This window comes from Marmota flaviventris, chromosome 2, assembly GCF_047511675.1.
Source record: "Marmota flaviventris isolate mMarFla1 chromosome 2, mMarFla1.hap1, whole genome shotgun sequence".
Lineage (NCBI taxonomy): Eukaryota > Metazoa > Chordata > Mammalia > Rodentia > Sciuridae > Marmota > Marmota flaviventris.
This window is the reverse complement of record NC_092499.1, coordinates 54,277,469-54,296,879: the sequence shown is the minus strand read 5'-3', so window position 1 is coordinate 54,296,879 and position 19,411 is coordinate 54,277,469.

Here is a 19,411-nt window from a genome sequence, read left to right as displayed (position 1 = left end):
CTCTCAGATATATATTTTGAAATGAATTTTACTTCTTATATATTTTTTAAAAAAACAATGAGACAACATGTGAATGTTGTAAACTTCAATATTTGAGACACAGTAGGCCTTCAGTAAATAGTAATCTACTATCACACATCTCCATATCTCAGAAAAACTGATTCCCATATCTACATTTAAAAATATTTTCTACAGGTCAGGAGAAGTGGCACAGTTTATAATCCCAGAAGTTCAGGAGGCTGAGGCAGGAGGATTATGATTTCAAAGCCACCCTCAGTAATTTATCAAGGCCTTAAGCAACTTAGCAAGACCCTGTCTCTAAATAAAATATAAAAAAGGGCTGGGGATGTGACTCCATGGTTGAGTGTCCTTGGGTTCAATCCCCAGTACCATACATATATATATTTTTTTCTACAAGTGACTTAAAAAAATTTTTACTATCTAGAAAAATATATAAATACAAGAACATTTATTTGAACTGAAATTTATGTTAAAACTTAAGGATATTTGCATATCTGAGTACTATCTTTTCAGTATATCTCCCAAAGTTTACATTAGAAAATTTATCCTCAATGAATTAATGTTGAGAGGTATGACCATTAAGAGTTGTTTAGGTCATAAGGACATTACACTCATGAATGGATTAATGATGTCATTGCGAGAGTGGGTTACTGAACAATTATCCTTTCCAATGTCTTACCCTGCTTCTTACCCTTCTGCCTTTCAGGATGAGATGATACACCAAAATGCCCTTGCCACACATAAGTCTCTTTATTTTAGATTTCCTAGCCTCCAGAACCATAAGAAAATATAAATTCCTTCCTTTATAAGTTACTCACTATCAACTTTTCTGCTATAGCAACATGAAATGTACTAAGAAGTTGGAATTCTAAGGGGCATTTTGTAATCACACCAAATATATTGGCAGAAAAATATTTTGCTTTCCTATCACAAGGGTACAAGAACAAATGCCACCCTGAAATGCAGACTATGTAAATATTACATTGTTTAAAAAGGATGATGAACCCATGAAAATCATAAGATGTCCATTATTTTATAAAATTGTTTGTATTTTTATAAACAGTTTGATTTATTTCCAGAATTGCTAAGTAAACTTGACCTACCTCAGTTCCTTAGCATATAGAAAAGAAGTAAAGTAGATTAACATAGCCATTATGTTCTTATTCAAAATGTGCATTATGTGTCCAATTGTAAAAATTCACTAAAAATTTCCTTTCAGGTACTTTATGTAAGTGCTTCTATTGTTTTCAATGGCTTTTGTAGAAATATCAATAACAATGTTTCTTTCAAGTTGGCATAATCTACAGAAATGAAGGGAAGGCCTCTACTAAGCAAGATTTTGCCTGTGCTTTATTCAAATAGATTATCATCAATAAAGGGTTCATCTGCAGCAATATCTGAAAAATTCCACTTAATTGCCAGTTAAGTACATTTGTTTCTAAAATCTAGCCAGAATAATATTAGACATTATATTTTTGGATGTTCTAAGTGAATATTTGTGCCAACCAATTTCAATCAACTGTAACTTTTTTTGTAATTTTTTCTCTAGTGCCAGTTGAAAATGCATATGCTCCACCATCTCCATTAAATTCTCATCTCCGTTAGAACATGAGATTGATATTGAAGCCAACCATTTTATCATCATAATAATTTGCATTTGCTTGGATTGTTTGATTTAAAATGCATTGTAGATCTCAAAAATTTTCACTTTGTGCCTTCAAGCAAGGTTTTAGTAATTTTAATAATGTCTCACCTAATCCTAAGAATGAGAGAAAAAGTAGAATACCAATGAAAATTTTGAAATATGAAATATGCAGAAACAAAAAGTGATTCTAATGGATCACTGCTTAGCAAAGAATAATAACCATATAATAATTATTATATTTAATATTTATAATATTAAATATAATAATCAATATTTAGATTGATCTGACTGCCTTAGGAATTGTATGAAATAAAATTAAAAATATATAAATTGAAATTAATCACTATTGTATTTTCAACAATTACATTCATATAATTTTCTACATATCCATTACAGCAATTAAAGTAATAAATTAACTATATCTGCAACTTTGATTTTTAATTAATTTTTATTTTGTTAGTTTTTTTTAAATTTATGCACCACTGACTAGTATTGTTAAGGTATAACATAAAATTTGGAATTTTAATTCTGATTGACTAATATTTGATTTAGATAAAACATAAACAACAGAAGATTTGTTAAACAGGTTCCTTAATTCTATTTCAAATATAATAGGCACTATAAAGTAATTCAGCTTATTCTAATCAACTGCTAAATATCTAAATATTATAAAATTTTAAAAGGAAATTAACAATTTTCTTCATTTTGCATACATAATATGTTGTCCAGGAATAGACACTTAGTGCTTGAACTTTGATATCATATGTAAAACATTCAGAATTAGGGAGCTAATAAATATACTCTAGAAAAATAAATTATATTAAAATTGAATTTAAGTGCTTTTGGCTGATGTAATATTACTGGGAATCTGTGTTAATAGTTGATTCTTCAATGGTCAAGGTGTTTTAGAAGTTGACTAACAGTCATGGTTAGAGAATATTTTTAATCTTAGTAGAATTGTGATTTTAGGGCCATTATTTAGAGAATTTTTATTTTGTGATCACTTGCTTTTCAGCAGCAATCTAAGGAAGTCTAAAGAATAGAGAGATGGCCTTCAAAATTCCATAAGGTGTTAGAGGAACAAATTATTTGCAATCTGGACCAATAAGTATGTATTACATATGATAATAGGACATGTGCTCAAAAAAGACTTCTGAATATGAGTCTATATGAAACCTATGTAGTGATCTACACTCTTACAAATGGTCAAGTAAGCAGCATTTTCTCATTAAATAATCAAAATGTCAGTCAGAAATTTGAGTCCTCTACTCACAAAACAGGAATTAAATATTACAACTCCAGAGAGAGAGGCAGCATTATTACCATACTCAGAATGAGGAACATTAGGTTTGGTGATATTATTTGACATATTCAAATCATGTAATTTGTTCATTTGTTGTAGTATAATATTATATCTTTTGAGGAAACCAAATGTAATGGGACAGTGAAAGTAAAGATAATAAGCTCGATAAATATTACTTAACTCTTTGAAAAACGTTCATTATACAATTTATTCATTTATTTAATGTCACCGCTAAGTCTTTTCAACATATCCCCCATCCCTGCTGTTACCACTAGGCCGTGGGCTCTTTCAATAATATTTCAGTAGAATCTTCACATTTTCTCTTGGTTTTTGTTGGTAAATTCTTTTCCTGCAGCTTTCAAAATTAAGGATAATTCATCCAAGGTCTTGGATTCAAACTCCAGCATCAAAAAAGTAGATAAATAAAAATTATAATAATTAAATATAAAGCACAAGTTTTCTTCTAGAGTCAAAGCTCATGTAGCACTAATGTAGGCTTCAAGTACATGCCCAGTGATCAGAGAGGAGGTGGAAGAATCAGGGACATGTGCAGCTCTTTCACACTCATTATTTATTTTTTTTATTTTTTGTTCCCTGACACATTTCCTTGGAGGAAGGCTAAGAAGGAGAAGAAGAATCTATTAAATAAAATACAACCATGTATAAGTATTTGTGTATGTGTGTGTCAGTTTTCCATCATGTTATTAAAACAGAATCATGCAAAGGTGGGAGAGAATGAGTTGTTCTCCAGCCCACTCCCTTTTTAATCATTATAATTGATTTAAGTCCTTGTCTTTATTTTTGCTGTGGATAAATATAGGCCACACTAACCTTTCCAATTCAATCTCAAACTATTGGCTCAAATACTTGAAATAGACAACTTATCTAGGAAATAGGCCTAGGGATCTTTTCTTAATATGCCAGAAACTCAGAATCATATCTTGACATTTCAAGCAAATGTGTAATGAAAGCCCCAGTGCCCCACCCTTTTTTTCTCTCTCCCTCTACACCTGTAACTAAGCAATGGTAAGATCTATTTTCTATACCTGAAACAAACATCCAAGGGCTTTTCTCACCTCATCTCAGTCGTGTCATACCATCTTTCCTGAACCTTCCTGCTATTGTACCCAAACCACTCCAAGTCAAAGTCAGTATCACAAGTGCAAGTCATTCAGTCCAATGCTAAACATGTCTTTCTAGGGAAATAAGAAAGTCATTGACACCCCCAGATGGCAAAAGCAAAGCACATATGACCATCACATTCTATATTGGTAGGGATAAATGGTCAATAAAACTTTCTTGAGGGGAAGGAGTAATGAAATACTTTATCTGCATGATCTTGCTTCCTTCAAAAGACCACTTGTCTCCCAACTGTAACTGTAGTTGCCCTAAATTGGGTGAGGTGAGAAGGGGTTGCAATCACAGTTTTGCTAAAATTGTGCACATCCTCAAGCTCTGGTCTCACAGCTTGCTATTCTCTGAGCTCAGAAGGTACCGAGAGCTTGTTTTTCTCAGGTAAGGGATTTACTAGTCAATTTTGTGTAAATTAGTCAATCTCTTTATCTTGGCAACTTACCTACCATGTTCCAAAAATGCAATGCATTTTATCATTAGAATTCTAAATTAATGTAAAGGTAAATGTTGCATCTGCTTCATGAATCAGAGCTTCATTAGGGGAAGGGCCTTGACTAGGAATAAGAAAAATCATATCTGCCTTTTTGTCTTCTGCACAACCTTCAAAGTTTATTGAGCAATATCACTCTCATCATGCTTTAAAATGTGTCTTATGTTTTCTACAGGGCAATCCTTCTTGTGAAGAATTATTTTGTAGAAAAATAGAAAGAAATTGTCATAGTTTTCTTAAGCAGTATTGTATAAATCCTTACTATAATGCTTGTTAAAAAGAGTTTCCAAGAGCACTATTCAAAGGGATCTGATATAGTGAAACAAAGGCAGAGAAACAGAAAGCTAACTAAATACAAGAATCTATTTTGTAAATTCAGCTTTACCATTTCTACTGAAGATTAATAGACCACAATTTAAGAAGCAAGGTTTTGCTGTTTTCTCAATAAATTCCAGCTTAGTTTATAGGATGACTAAAACTTTTGCTCTCAATAAATTTAATGATCTTTATAGAATTAAATTTGTAATACTACACAATTTTCTTTTATATATTAGTCATAAAGTAATTGAAAAGTGTTAAAAATAAAAAAAATTAAATTTCTTCTATAAAGTGATTAATATAAGCCCAAGTAAATTTAAAAAAATAATTAAATGTAATTAATGTCCTGAGAATTACTGAAATATTTCAGCACTTAAATTACTATGTCATGAGATTTAGAAGTAACAAAGAACATAAAAAATAATATATAATATCAGTTTATTATGTGATACTATGAAATATGAAATTTTTTACAAAGTCAAGGAGAATGTTTAGTATAATGGAAAACTATTATAATTATTTTAATAATGTGTGATTTACATTTAAGTTGCAGTGCAGTGGAGGCTGTAGACACAATGGAAGCCTTTTTTTCTTTTTTCTTTGTCTTATTTTTGGGGACTAATTATCTACATGAGAATTTTGACAAAACTCATTCATAGATATGGCAAGCTAAAAATCTGTAAATTATATTTTAAATAGTTTAAGATGCTTGTCAATCATTAACAATTTGTACTATTTCTTTAGAACTAGTTTACTTTCAATCTTTTGTTATTGTCTTCATGTGATGATACAGATTTCATGATAGATTAGGAAGCAACTGAGAAGCAAAGAGTCACTTCCCGAAACTGACTACACACACATATAATATGCAATTCTATGCAGCAAATTTAAAAACTTCATTTATAACACTTTGGTTGTAAAACAACTTTCATACATTGTCTAATATATTCTTCATAACACCCCAAGATAGAAAAGAAGACAGGTATAAACTACTGGAGACAAATTGTTTTCTGTATCTTACTTAGCAATAGTTGAGTGTTGTTTTATTGATATAACTTCTAACGCTTCTCTCATTTAGATTCCATATTTGTGCTGTCTGCTGATAAGCAATCATGTGTTAATTCCATTCTTCCATAGCATATTCCTAAGCACAACAGAGCATTTAAATGCTTACTAGCTTCATTTGGGGAAGAATCAATGTATTTCTCATGATAGGCCCTAAAGGAATATAAACTAGAAATCACCTGTGAAACATTGGTATCATAATATTTCTAATCAAAGTCTTGTGAATAGAGAATAGAATGAGATGTAATTGAATGCAAATGAACTAACTTTTTTTTTAATCTCCAGTGTGTTTTCAACTATGTAGACAAACTCCACATTCTGGGAATTACAAAAGGTAACATGATTTAACTAGTATTTTTCCCTCTATGAAGCTGAAAATGAATTTTGTGTATTCTCTCTGAGATATTTCCCATGGATTTTGGTGACCAATTAAACAAAATTAGACTCTTTCCTTAATTTAAACTTTCTTTCTTTCTTTCTTTCTTTCTTTCTTTCTTTCTTTCTTTCTTTCTTTCTTTCTTTCTTTCTTTCTTTCTTTCTTTCTTTCTTTCTTTCTTTCTTTCTTTGTTTTTGCCTAGAAATATATCTTATAGGGTTTTTCCTCAGCTCATGAGGAATATCAAGAATGAGAACAATCAAGCTAATAGCCAGATGTTGAAACAGCTCTCTACTGTAAATTATGAAGCTGGTGTAATACACTAATTTCATCACATGGTGACACATGTGTATTTCTCAAGACCTGATCTGTACAGAGAGTCTTAAATATATGAATGGTTTTTAACAGTTTATTTCTGAACATCTTGTAAAGGTAATTATCTTTGTTCTTTCATTTTCTGCTTTCAATTGAATAAATCAAAATATCTTTCTGAGCACTGTTGAAATATTTTTCTCTAAGGTTCAAATATGTAAAACCTCTCTTTTAGATTTCTTGGCCAGAAGATTCTGGAATGATGGATATTACTATTTTTTATACCTGATGAGGACTTTCATTTAACAGAAAGGTTTTGACCTTTCTATATTTTTGACCAAAGATTTATTGAGTTAAGCTGGTGAAGTCTGGAAATTTCCTGTATAGCAGAGAGAGTCTCAGGGCAGTTAGCTCCCAGAAGACTCAAGAGAACAGGGCACCATTTGTACCAGTGAGTGCAAAAAAGAAAACTACCTAAAACAGTGAAAGTCATTTTAATTTTCATGAACTGAAAAATAAATCTCCATCATATACTCTTAATGAGGTCGATAGGTATATTGAAAAAAAACAACTCTATGGTATCATATGTTAAACACAAACACTGCATAGAGTTGTCACATCTTGGTAGAGAAATATTCTCTAAAGTACCATTGTCTACAACATGATTCACAGAGCACAAATATTGAAATCAACTGGAAGAATAGTACAAATGCACATTCTGATGATTAACCCCAAACCTACTGAATCAGAATCTTCATTTTATTAATGCACAAAGCAAAAAGAAAAAAAAAGACACATTCTAGGGTACATAATTTGATCCAGAGTTGAACTAAAACTATAACATACTATATCTAATTAGGAAGGAATTTTTATAATAATTTTAAGATGAATATGTGTTTTAATTTCCTATCAGAAGCTAAATTTGAATAACACTGATTTATTTATGTAATATCCTGATGTTAAAAAATGTCTTAAAGTCAAATGCATGTTTAAATTTTTGTAGCAACTTTATAAAGTACATATGTATATATTAATATATTTGGTTTATGATATGGATTTTTAAAGATAGCTGTTTTAAGTAAATTCACAATTTGTTGTTGATGTTGTTGTTGTTGTCCTGGGGATGGAACTCTGGGGCACTTAACCACTGAGTCACATTCCCAACCCATTTTGTATTTTATTTAGAGACAGGGTCTCACTGAGTTGCTTAGGGCTTTGCTAAATTGATGAGGCTGGCTTTGAACTAGCAATCCTCCTGCCTCAGCCTCCTGAGCCTCTGCAATTACAGGCATGCACCAACACACCCAGCCCACATTTTTTTTTGACTGACAGACAATAATGACTGAAATACATTGATAAAAGTCAGACATTGTTTATTTATGAAGAATGGCTATAGGAAGGTTCACAAGAACAAATAAGAGTAGAAGCAAAGATTCAAAAGCATTCGCAAATGAGTCTGTAAACTATAAAATACTTGGATGAGAAAAAGGGGGATGAAGGGAAGAGAGGGGGAATGAGAATAAGAAAGACTGTAGAATGAATCAGACAACACTGTCTTATGTGCGTATATGATTATACAACCAATGTAGTTCTACATCATGTACAACCAGAAGAATGAGAAGTTGTACTCCATATGTGTAAAATATGTCAAAATATATTCTACTATCATGTATAACTAGTTAAAACAAACAAAAAGAAGAAAAAAGAGTACTTTAGGCACAAGTTCATTGGAATTATCTATTAATTCTATTATAACTGTAAAGATTTGAGTTCTGGTACATGCCTACTGAAACACTCTTTGTGTTTGAGGTCTGTGGACTATGTATTTTAGTCCACAGTCTGTAGATGCACATGCATAATAAATTGGACAATAAATGTTTTAAAGTAATAATGTATATTTTTTGTTTTAGTAAAAGAAACTCTGTATCCCAGTCAAAAATTATTGATTGAAAGAGAATTAAATTTTTCAGCCAGATCCTGATCCACATATGCCTTTAAAATTTCTAAGAAAACCACTTTCAACAAGCATGTTAGAATCTAATCCTTTCCACCCTCTACATGAATTCTGATCCTTTCTAATATTTTCACTTTATGAACTTTATAGGAATATACTGCTCTGTGAATTCCTACTGGGAAGAAGGGAGTAAATTGCCTCAGTTATTTCCTTTTTATGGTAGCTACTCTTTCACAACTCTCCCTTCAATTTAGATGAACACTGTGGGAAAATTTCATGGGAGTGATACTCCTCTTAAAGCAAATAGTTTTTAGAACTGCCACTTAAAAGCGGGGAATATAAACCTATGGAAAATTGGTTGTAGTTTCAAATTTTCTGTAAAAGAATGTAACCTTGAGGAATATGATTTAACCCCTCCCACCCTATGTGGAAACAGCTAGGCTAGTATACCCTAATCTTGAAATAAATGTGACATTTACATGAATGTTAGAATGAAAAATCACACATAAAAGACAGTTACTTTGAATTTCTGATAAAATATGATGCTAAGCATGGGAAAGTGGATCTTTTTAATTGATATATTACATTTATACATTATTTAAATTGTTATAAAGAAATATAAAGAGCATCTTAATAGTATATTCAAAACTACGATTCATAGAGTTTCAGAGACCATAATGGAGATTAGGAAGAACAGGTACATCAGTAATGTCTATCTTCCTTCTAATTAGCACAACCAATTTTAATATTTTTGTTTCTAGACCTTTGATTATATACTACTTGGAGAACAAGAATATGTCTAAATTGAGGCTTGAAAACCATTTATTTAGAACAATATTAGAACTTACATTTTTATTCAACTTCAAATCTGAAATCTGTGTTAATGTGTCACTTATTCCTGAAAGCCTACCTTATATTTTTCTACAACAAAAATATGGGAATATATAAACATTTCATGTATTTACATTGTGGTGTTTACAAATCTAATTATTTTTTTTTCTGAGTTTAATAATCAATACAATATTTATTATGAATTAAAGAATAGTAAATATAACACTTTTAGATTGTATAAAGGTCATAGCTATTGGCATACCTTAATTAATGAAATGAATATTTATTTTTCTACGTATTTATTTTTCTATTTATTATTCTATGTATTTTAATGATAATTTCTGAAGTCTACAATACATAAGCATTTAGAATTTTTCACCTAAGTAATTACATTTAAGTGGAAGAATATTTCTACAGTAAAGCCACTCAATACTTCAAAATTTCTCATTTATATGCTCAAAAGCACAAAGTGTTTTATCACTGAAATCATTTTAACAATCTGTCAGCTGACAGCTAGATTAAGTCTTCTTCAATTTTATTGAAAACAATGCACTAGAAAACACCTGACCTGCACATTGATTTTTTTTAATGTCTGCACACAGACATGAGAAGAAAATTAGACACCAGTATTTTGTATCACCCTTAGTTTTTATTCCTTTTGCAGCACAGTGATGCTTAAAGTGAGAAAAAAAAGTGATAATAAAAGAAGAGCACAGATATGTGTGTGTGTGTGTGTGTGTGTGTGTGTAGCTATAAATAGGATCTTGACCATAAAATTCTATTTTTGCTTTTTAGCATCATGGGTATTCCTTCAGTGACTTTAATTCAGTGACTAATCTTTACTGTTGAGAAAGGGTGTTTTTCTTTGTTTTCATTGTCTGATAAATATGCATTTCTCTTCCATGATTCTATTTTTTTTCTGTAGAGTTGTGTTTAGCCCCTGGCCTCCCATCTCACCCCTCCATTACAACCAATTCAGAACTCTATTTTATAATTCAGAAGACTTTCCCTATGATATGTGGCAACTTAGCTTTTATTTCTGTTATTTTTATAACCAGCCATTTCTGTTTCAAGGTGGTCACTGTTATGACTATGATTTGCTCCTAGGGATGTATTGGTCATATCTGCTTTTCTTAAGTCTCCCCAAAATGCCTTTAAACAATGTTTCAGTTCAAAGTTACAAGTGGGTATGTTAAAACTCAAAGTATTCTTGGAAGAATGGTTTTATTTTATTCTTAAAATCACAGATGGAGTTAGATTAGATTACTTTTTTTCTGAAACATAGAAACACAAATTCAAACTCATAGAATATAAATAAAATCTAAACCAACACGGTAGCTACCACTTATGTTCCAAATGCCTGCTGGAGGGAATGGGGAATGTTGCTGGATGAAGTTGTGGGAGGAGTGGGGTAGGGGTGCAGAAGATTATTCAACATGAATGGTTACGTAAAACGCAGTCTCACCATTCAGAGAGTTAGTAGATGCAGGCATGAGAAGAGTTATCCCTGCAACTTTTGGATCACTAAGTAAATGTGATTATTCCTCGTTTACTTAGAAAAGAAATATAATGTTTCTTTAGCAAATTATAATGCATGTAGGAAGCAAGCATGAACTTTATTGCCCTCCTTTTTTGGACCAGCTGTGTACAGCTTTCCAGATATCTGGAGAGTGGTAAGGTGTTTAGTTCCTTCATTGACTAATCAAATGAAGGTTATACAAGCATGTAAGTGTTCAGTTTCCCAAGAACTAGTGATATGGTAATGAGTTTCAAACACATGGAAAATACAAATTAACATTTACACATTTAACAAGTAGACTTTGAATGAAACCTTCCAAATTATTACTAATTTTATTTGGTTATCTAGTTATTTTTTGAAGGGAGACTCTCTACCTGACTCAAATGCACTAGATAATATAAAAGTAACTCAAAAAGAAAGAAAATAATTAAATAATTATCACAATGCTGGACACATCTATTGAATATGTAATAAATATTAGTAAGTTCACAAATTAATAAAATTCAATATTGAAGCTATATTGTAGGAAAGCAGGCATTCCTATTTGCTATTTGTGGGGCATTGAGTTTGTATAACTTTTAGAAGAAAATATTAATAGTTTAATTTAAAATGTGTATGTTCTTTAACCAGCAAATCTAGTTCATCATTTGTTTTACATAAATAGTTTGCACTATGTTTGAGTGCTTTTGACAAACAACTGAAAATTTGATGGATAAGGCTTAAATAATAGGGGCTTATGTTTTCTTCATATAATTAGATATATCTGATGTTTAGTAGTCTTAAAATAGTTAAAATATCTAAGCATTTTATGATATTTATTCCCTTCGACATCATAAGCATCCTGTGTTGTGTCCTTGTTTCTTTTCCATTGTGGTTTCAAAATGCCCAACTCATCTCAAGGAATCAAGCATGCATCCTGGAAAAGAGAAAGTGGTTATCAGCAATTAATTCTCTTTTTACATGTTATTTATTTATTTTTGTATTTATTTATTTATGTGTTTATTTGTTTATGAATTTATTTATTTATTTATTTATTGGAACCCAGGGGCACTATACCACTGAGTACATCTCTAGTCTTTTTTATTTTTATGAGACAGTGTCTCACTAAGTTTCTTACAGCCTTGCCAAGTTGTTGAGGCTGATCTCAAATGTGTGATTCTAGTGTTGGAGCCCCTTGAGTCACTGGTATTACAGGTGTGCGTCACCAAGCCTGGCCATTTCTGTTACTTCTATCAGAAAGTAAAATATTTCACAGAAAAGCCATCCAACAGATTGTACTTGTAGCCTAATGTTTAGAAAGTGGTTACTCTAACTGTATAGAAGATATTAAAGCATCCATCTGCTTTGAGCATTCCATCCACACTGTTGATCCCACTCTTCACATAACACTATAATATATGTATATATACAGTGACTAGCTGTGCACCATTAGTATGAGGATGACATAAGACAGCTAGGAAAATAAGTCACTATTGATGGGAGATTAACCAATTTCTTCACAGCCATATACTGGAAAAGTAGGAGGAGAAGGAGGAAGTAGGATCTGTCCTTCATTAAATATCTAAGATTCTAGATAAACTATCAAAGTCACTGGCAATGGCTCTAGTTGTTAAGGTGACAGAAATCTACAACTAGGAGAATGTTTTAAAATATTAAAGTACATAAAAGACTTCCTGTATTAGTTATGTTTTAAGATCCATTCATTTTGGCAAAATGAATGATTTTCACTTTTTTTCTCACAAGAATGCAAGCATTAAAATGATCTCCTAAGAATCTGAGAACCAGCCAGGTTTAGCCTTTTATACACTACCAAATCTACAAATGTCACAAGCCATTGAAGAAAGGGTGCTCATGCCACTAATAAAGCAATCAGACTTTTTCCTGCTCATCCCCCAAACTGATCTTCCTGGCTTCCTGGCTTCCTGCCTTCTCTCACCTTTCCTTCCTTCCTTCCTTCCTTCCTTCTTTCCTTTGGTTAACAATGATTTGAGGGTTATAATCTGTACATCAACTCTGTATTTTCGTTTTCTGATATTAATCAGCATTGTACATTACACTTCAATATTTATTAACTACACAGAATAAAAGACACATGCAATGTTCCATGGCTACTGTATTAAAAACTAAAGCTTTCCCCTCATTTATAACTATTGCAATTTAACTTATCTAGTCACAGAAAGATAGATGTCTGTGTTCACATTTTTCTCTCTTAAATTGATGATAATCTGAATCATAGGCTATTAAGTGTGATTTATGCATCTCATTAAATATAGCTATAGCAATATATTTTTCTACAAAGAAGAGTTAATAGTAAACAAATTTACTTTGAGGAAATTTAATTTGGATTCTCTATAAATAACCCTTCTTGGGTACTTCAGTACTTCAGTACTTCAGTTGTAATGCTAATTAGCAGGCCAAATCATAGTGTGTGTTGAAAAATCTTTAACAAACAACTTATTTAACATTCCTTGTCATAAACTAAAGCAATTCAAAGAGGTTATAAAAAGTTGCATAAATCTGATTAAAATTCTGAAATCAAAAGAATCTAAAGTTGAAAAAAAATATAACACAAAGGTTTCTGACATAGAACATTTCCCCAATTATGTAAAAACGAATAACATGTTCTTTGTCATAATCACGTTCAAACATTGCAGGTATTTTTCACAAAAAAAAATTCATCTGATAATGAAGACATACTCACAGAGCATGGTATATTATGTTTTAATTCAGAAATGTTCATTTTCTTTAGCTCCTTCTATGGAAATATTTTATTTTATAATCCTGTAAATATAGATTTGGCCACATGAGTTTAGCCAAAGAATGCTAGGGGACATGAAACATGAACACATCGAAGCACAGGATTAATGTGTATGAGCAGAGACAGGTTTTATCTCCCTTGTTCTACTATCTGTAGGCCTGAGGATTTTACATCATAGATAGGGCATGTTCTTTCAGCTTGGGTGTTTTCATGTACAGACACATGAAATATACTTTTAAAAGTACCCCAAAGCTGGGAGGAAAGCCTAACTGATCCCTGTAAAAACTAGCTGAATCAAGCAAAAACACATCTGATGCATATGCACATGAACACAAATCAGTGGTTGTGCATTTAAGCCATCTTTTTTTGCAAGCCATTTGTATGTAATATTGCTAGAGACAAAAGAGAACATATGCAAATGGTATGCAATCCAGGATGGAAAATAATGGAAATATTATGGAAAACCAAAACCACTCTTGAAAATCCTTTAGACATCAATAAATACAGTGAAGTTAGCTTTGTGTAGTGAACACCATTATCACATGTTCACAAGAATGTCTCTAATTCTAAAAATATATGAAATAATGCAAAGGCAAGCTGTAATTTTAGAGTATTACATTATAAATATCACAGGTGTCGAGCCTATAATAGAGATTTGAAGTGATAACCATTTGTCATATGAATACTACTAGACTTACAATAATTTAGTAGAGTCAACTTCCTAATAAAATTGTTTATTCCTCTTTTACTTTCCACTCTATTTTTGTTTTTGGTTAAAAATTCATACTCGAATTCCTCTAAATAACTTTGCAACCTATATGAGATCAACATATATGTACTTATATTTTTCATAATGTTTTGTGATTTCATAAGTAAAATATAGCACACTCAATTATGCAATCATAGTTTCATTGATTAGCAAATTTTCAGAATGATGTCCAAATACAATGGGACTAGTTTTATTTATACTTTTTTGTGTGTGTTCCTTTCACAATTTGCATGGTTCATTCTAAAATAATTGCTGGTTATTTTCTACATAATTCCAATGACTACTTCCATTTTTCTTTCATTCATTTAATCATTTGATCTGATAATGGAGAATTAAAATAAACTAGGAAAGTAATCACTATAGTTAAACATTACCAGGCCATCTGAATCTTTTCATATTTTCACATTATATGTGACATTATTTAAGAATATTAGATTAGATTTTATTATAATTTTGTCAGTTATACCAGTTAATGAATCTATGATTACACAATTTAATATGTTCATATAATAATTGAATTAATAAAACAAAAACTTATGGCCATACTTACATTAATTTATCTGAGAAGTACAGTAAATAAAATCATATAGTCATGCAACCTCAATTCAAATATAAACTATAGAGCAAGTAATATATGCAATATATATACACACACACTCAATTATATAAACATACAAGTACACATGTATACAATATATACATATATATGGGTGTGTATGTGTGTACTGTGTACACATATGTATTAAGGCACAGTGATATATGATACCATAATAGAGATAAGTATTATGTAAGTGAAGAATATTAGCGACCTCGAAGACCCATATGACATACACACGGAAGAATCATAAAATAATGACTAAAAATTTTTATGAAATCTATTCATTGAAGGTTAGATTGGAAACAGAAAGACTAGGAATAAGGACATATTTAAAGAAATAATTACTAAAGTTTCTACAACTATAAAACTTTAAGCCCAAGTAAATTATACAGAATTTTAGTGGGATAAGTTCATTCAAATATTTATACACAGAATTGAGTTTTAAAGAATGAAAGAACTTAAAAGCAGGAAGAACCAAAAAACAACAAACAAAATTTTCTAAATGCTATGGGCATTAGTGAGAGAGTACTATGTTGCGTATGTGGGAATAAAAGGCTGTGATGTGCTATTGCAAAACAAGGTGATTGTAGCAGACAAGGATGCACTATATATTTCAAAAAGCAAGAAGGAAGAATTTTGAATATTTTCACCAGAAATAAAAAATGAATGTCAGTAGAGATAATGTAATGTACATGTGTCAAACAGCACATGATAGGTAATAAGTATGAATGACATCTATGTTTTTATGTGTCAGTTAAAAATAAATTTAAGTAGGCACTTCAAAATTAACAGAGAATTACGGACAAGTACACATTACACAGTCTTCAGCAACACAAATATAAATGAAATTAAGTAGGATAATGAGAAACTGGCAACTTATATTTTTCTCAGAAAAAATATTAATAATGAAGGTAAAATATAAACATGTCCACAGCTTAATAATTTTAATACATTTGATACTCAAATCTTAATTATATGTAACTATAGAGGATAAATTAATCAAAAACAAAAAATGAGTAGAAGTCGGCACAATGAAAAGAATAGGTAAATTTCATAAGACAATTGCAGTAAAAAGACGCAAAAAGTATCTTTTATGTAAAAAGAAGGAAATAGTTAAGATCAGAGCCAAAAATGATGAAGTTGAGAATAAAAAATTCAAAGGATCAATGAAACAGAGTTGGCTCTATGAAAAGATAAACAAGACTGATAAGCTCCTAGACAAACTAACTAAAGAAAGACGAAAGAGAAAACCTAAATTAATATAATTACTGATGAAAAAAAGAGAAATCACCATAGATATCTCAGTAATTCAACAGATCATTCGACTATTTTGAGAACTTATATTTCAATAAATTGGAAAACCTACAAGATATAGATATATTTCTAGAAAAATATGATCTGCCAAAACTGAATCAACAGTACATAGGAAATCTCATCAGACTAATAACTTGGATTGAAATACAAGCAATAATAAAAAGCCTTTCAACCAAGAAAATCTCAGGACCAGTTTGATTCTCAACTGAATTCAATGAAACCTTTAAGAAAAGCTAATGCCAAAATTCCTCAAAGTATTCCTGAAGTAGAAATGAATAGAACACTCTCAAATTCATTCTACACAGCCAGTATCACACTTACACCAAAACCAGATAAGGACACATCAGGAGAGAAAACTAAAGACCAATGTTCCTGATGAACATAGAAGAAAAATTACTTAATTACTGAGAGCCATGGCCGAGTCTGTATGGCCCCTGGCATTTTGCCAACAGTATTGATTGACAGGCGAGGCATTACTATCCACCTCTGCCGCAACTTTTGAGTTCTCGCACTATTTTGGAGTTCTCGTGGGGATTTCCGGGGATTCCCCGAGAGTTCCCATTGGTTGGGGAAGTGCAGGAGGAGGGATTTCCGGGAGAGATATTTCCGGCTGGGGGTTCCTGGACAAGCCTCGTGGCGTTCGGGAGGATTCCCTGGGAGCTGTGTGAAGTGTTTTCCTGCAGTTTAAAAATAAAGTTTGTTCCTGCTTCAGTGGCTCGTGATTTGTGCCCAGCCAGACTGTAGCATTTGGCGGCCCGTGCGGGGAACGTCTGAAGCTTCGGGGTAAGTGAAATTGCTTGCCCCTAAGTGAAGGCGAGAGAATGGGTGACCATTATAAAAAACAATGTGTTTTTGTTTTGATTTGTTTTGTGTTTGTTTCAAGCTGCCTATCCCTAGAATTTTCTCAGGCAGATTGGGAAAAATGGTTGGCTCAAGGTTTGAAGTTGTTCACCCCTGAGGAAGAGATAGAAATAGACCACAAATGCACATGTCAAGAAAATAGGAAAATTGATACAACGATTTTTTGTTCCGTTTTTGTTTCATTCTGTTTCGGTTTTATTTTGTGTTATCTTATTGGGTTGCGTTATCTTTATAACAGATTAGAAATTAGTAAAAAACAAACTGAAAGAGTGTTAAGTAAATTGTTAGAGGTTCAGACCATGGAGAAAGACATTTTAGATCAAGCAAAAGAGAAGGTCTCTCAAGCTAGTCAGACAGAGGAAGAAAATTTAAAGGAAGAAAGCTTAGAGGAGAAAAAGCTATTAGGGAAAAAGCTACAACAGGAGGCTGCTACTAACACCGTTCTATCACCAGAGGGCGTAATTCAACCAACAGCTCCCCCTATGGAGATAGCTGAGTGGCCCTCAAACCCCGTAGTTGATAGATGGGATCCTGAGACAGGACCTCAAAGATTAGCATGCCCTGTACTTGAGCAGGCAGGAGGGCAGCGAATTCACCATGCTTTAGATTTCAAAACAGTGAAGCAGTTAAAGGAGGCTGTAACAACCTATGGTCCTCAAGCACCATTCACTGTAAGCATGGTCGAATCCATTACCAACTTGGACATGACGCCAGCAGACTGGGATAGTATGTGTAAATCTGTGCTAAATGGAGGACAATATTTGTTATGGAAGGTTGCCAATGAGGAATTTTGCAGGGAGACAGCTAGGCGAAATGCAGCAGCTGGTTACCCTCAAAGAAATCTAGATATGTTGTTAGGAAAAGGACCTTATGAGTGTCAACGGCAACAAATTGAATATGATCCTGGCATATACGCACAAATTGCTGTAGATGCGGTTAGGGCATGGAAAACTTTACAGGGGCATGGAGGTTTACAAGGTCATTATCTAAGGTAATACAAGGAACTAATGAACCTTACACTGAATTTGTAGATAGGCTTATTCAAGCAGCTTCTAGAATTTTTGGGGATACAGAACAGGCAATGCCATTTATAAAACAACTGGCTTATGACCAAGCAAATCGTTGTTGCAGAGAGGTCATTAGACCATGGAGACATGAAGATTTAAACACATATATTAAATTATGTAGAGACATTAATGAACAAGGGCAAGTCTTAGCAGCAGTACAACAGGTTTTAGATGCCAGGCCAAAAACATGCTATAATTGTGATCAAACAGGACATTTTAAAAGGAGTTGCCCCATAGGAGGAGGGATTAACAAAGCTAGATATCAAACGAAAAGAATACCGGGTATTTGCCCACGATGCCGTAGAGGGAAACATTGGGCTAATGAATGCCGTTCTCAAACCACCATAGAGGGTATTCCGTTATCAAAAAATAGACAAGGACCAAGTGTTTACCCACGATATCGTGGAGAAAGGCATCGAGCTCCATTGCCAAAAAACGGACAGGGGAGCCCAATGCTCCAGGGCCCACGACCACAAATGTACGGGGCACTGGAGGAACCCAGAAACACCATGGAGGAACCCAGCAACACCATCAGGGTAGTGCCCAGGACACATTATCCATCAGATCTCTCATCAGACGAACCAGAGGGAGCGCAGGGTTGGACATCTGCGCCTCCGCCAGAGCAGTACTAACTCCAGAGATGGGAGTTCAAAATCATTCCCACAGGAGTAAAAGGACCTCTTCCCCAAGGAACAGTAGGCTTATTGTTAGGACACAGTTCTTCTATGCTAAAAGGACTTATGATAAGTCCCGGGGTAATTGATCCCTATTATGAAGGTGAAATAAAAATTATAGCTAGTTCTCCAAAGGGTATATCAGTAATTTCACCAGGAGATAGAATAGCACAGTTATTAATAATACCTAGCCTACATGATAAATTTTCCAGTAGTACTATAGAAAGAGGTTCCAGGGGATTAGGCTCCACAGGTGTAGATTGGGCTATGCTGTCTTTAAATTTAGATTCTCGCCCCATGCTAAAACTAAATATTCAAGGACATGAATTTAATGGGCTACTGGATACAGGTGCAGACCTTAGCATCATATCTCGTCAAGAATGGCCAAAACATTGGCCATTA